Here is a 3,141-nt window from a genome sequence, read left to right as displayed (position 1 = left end):
CTCTCTCTCTCTCTCTCTCTCTCTCTCTCTCTCTCTCTCTCTCTCTCTCTCTCTCTCTCTTCCTTCCCCCCCTCCCTAATTAAACATGCTTCAGCATTACAGACCATGCCAGATTTCAGCTACAACCAACACAGGCAAACAAATAAATTCCTACTTAGCACACATTGATGGAACAAATCAAATCAAAGTTTGTTTGTCACATGCATAGTCATACACGGCACAACTAGCAGTGAGATGCTTTTTCACAACTGCCTGCTCATATGAAGGGTAGAGATGGAGAATCAAAGGAGAGATAACATAACTAAGAGAAAAATCAGAGTCCAAATCAGAGCCCACTTTGATGCATCAGATCAGGTCTGTGTAACTGGTGATGTCACAAGCTTCGTGAGATTGCTTAGCTCTGATGAAGAACTGTGTCTACCTTCTGATTTACACTGGAGGTTATTGATAGGTTATTGATAGGTTAGACTGTGTTAACATTCTGTCTTTTGATTTCCCAGCTGATGAAAAACAGACATCTTTCATGTATTAACCTAAACAAGATCATTTCAGAAAAAGAGGTAAAGTAAAGGACAGATGTTGTTTAGCACACAGAGATTCCTGATGATTTTTACATTATATTTGACTGTGATTTTGACGAGTAGCTCTCAGCTTGTCTCGGTTTCCCTGCACCATGTAACAAAAACCACGCCAGAGAAGAGGACCTCTCCCGACCAGTCCCACGTCATCCAATCTGAGGCCATTAGCGCACGACCCTCAGTACACAGCTTTGCATTCAAGGAATTAAAAATTAACCAGTCTGATATCTCTGGCTGAGTCCCTGCTGGACCGTGGAGGGAGAAAACAGAGACTCCCAATGTTCTGCCTGACTCTAGTGATGTCAGAAACCTGATCACCCAAGAAAAAGAAAACAATGACAGAACAGAAGAGAGAAGAAGGCAGACACTTAATGAAGACTGTTGCGCAACCCTGACCAGACCGAACCCGTTGTACAGTTAGTAGGAGCTGTTTGGGGAAGGAGGCGGAATTGATCTAACGCTAACTCTCACTACAGAAGCACATGTGCTAAGGGCTTGACCAGAGATCTGAGTGATCGATCAAAATTACAAAAAAAGATCAGAAACAACACGGTTCAAGGCCAAAAGGCTGCAGAAAAGCCGTTCACGCTCTCGACGTTGATACGACCCTAATATACAGATGCAATAGAGACAAAACCCTGATCCAGATTATACCCTAAAGGCTATATAATTACTGCTGAAATACCAGAGTAATACATCTGCTGGAATTTCTGGAAGTTTCCTTTTGTCCATGTGTGCGATTGATTGATTTTTTATTTTTTATTTTTGATATCTTGAAGGAAAAGTTGAACGAGATGATCAAATCTGTTTTTCGCCTGGACTCTTAGCATGGCATCGATAACATCATGGTTCCAGTGCCCGGCACCCTAACGTCCATGGCTGGTGGGGTTTCTTCCTCACGTTTACGTCGTGTCTGCCTCATGAAGCTCTCACTCTGGCTTCTGGCTGAGTCGAGCGCAGTCTCTCCGCATAACGTGACACCCTACCGATTCACACACGGTCACGTGTCCACAGTGATTGCTCAGAGACTGCTGCTAAGAAATCCATTGCGCCTGTCTTAGGCACCACGACAAAATGATCATTGCAGTAATTGCAGCTTGTGTAGCACTGAGTCAGTGCTTGAGATATATACACTGAGCAGCCGTAACATTAAAACCACTGTCATGTGATGTGAATAACAGTGATTATCTCATTACAGTGGCACCTGTCAAGGGATGGGATATATTAAGCAGCAAGGGAACAGTAACTTGAAGTTGACGTGTTGGAAGTAGGAAAAATGGTCAAGCATAAGGATCTGACAAGTGTGAGATTTTGACTGCTAGAAGGCTGGATCAGAGAATCTCCAAAATGGCAGACTTTGTGTGGGTTGTTCTCGCTAAACAGTGGTTAATACCTATAAATGTGACCAGTGGAAGGACAGCCGGTGAACCTGCTACAGGGTCATGGGCGCCAGCGTGGGGAGAGGAATGCCCGTCTGGTCTGATGTCACTGAAGAGCTACTGTCACATCAGTTGCTGGAAAAGTTCATGCTGCCGACAATAAGAAGGTGCCAGTACACACCGCGGCTCACTGTTAGCTGCAGACTGGACAGATTGTCCACGCTGACCCCTGGAAGTGGACATATGAGCATCAGAGCTGGAACACAGAGCAGAAGGTCTGATGAATCACGTGGACGGCCAGGTGTGTGTGCATCACTTACCTGGGGAAGAGACACCCCATACCTTCTGAGGTCTTGTACTGTCCATGGGTCGACGGGTCAGAGTTCTTACTCAGGCACCGAGGAGATCTACAGCACTTCCAGACATGGGCGTCAGCGCAGGCAGTGCCTCGGACTCTCATTCTCTTGTGCTGCTTTTTCAAGGCTACGTCATTGCAAGGCCACCTGTAGTTTTGGAGAACACTGCAAGGATATTTGCATATGCGCTTGCGTCAGGGTTGTGTGCCGTCCACACAGCTGTGCGCATCCCTCCCGTGACAGTAGAATTCGCAGTGTTGGCAGGGGGTTGTAATGTTACGGCTGATTGATGGAGACCCTGTGGAACACACAGGTATGGGTGACTCTGTAGAAGAGGTAAATGTCAGTGTGTCATCAGGGGATGTCATCCTGCACATGGTTTTTATACTGGTCTAACGCACCTGCCTCAGGTTATCAGATGCTTGTTAGTTATCTCGTGGGCTGAATTCAGAGCATTAGATACGCAGTACATGACATATCCAAAATGGATGGATTAACAGGTAAATCTTGGAATTAAGTGTGTCAGGTTTGTGATGGGATTAATTGTTGTGTCTTTAGTGTCCATTTGTGTGTGAAGGAAGAAGACAATAAAATCCTGTCTCAATTATGGCTAATTGATTGATTGTTAATTGTTAATTAGCAAGCAGTTAATTGATAGATTTCTCTGGAGGGCGTTGACTGAGTTGAATATGGACCAGATTCTCTGTTTCCAAATGAGAGTGCCACTCACATTCCATTAATCTGGCTTTTATAATTCAGATGATATACCTGAGAATTTAGGCTCACTTTTCTCAATCTGAATGTTAAGCATACAGCAATCAGAGCGTG

Source organism: Electrophorus electricus, chromosome 7 (assembly GCF_041902795.1).
Source record: "Electrophorus electricus isolate QZ-2024a chromosome 7, ASM4190279v1, whole genome shotgun sequence".
Taxonomy (NCBI): Eukaryota; Metazoa; Chordata; class Actinopteri; order Gymnotiformes; family Gymnotidae; genus Electrophorus; species Electrophorus electricus.
The sequence above is the reverse complement of the archived record's forward strand: the minus strand, read 5'-3'. Positions refer to the sequence as shown.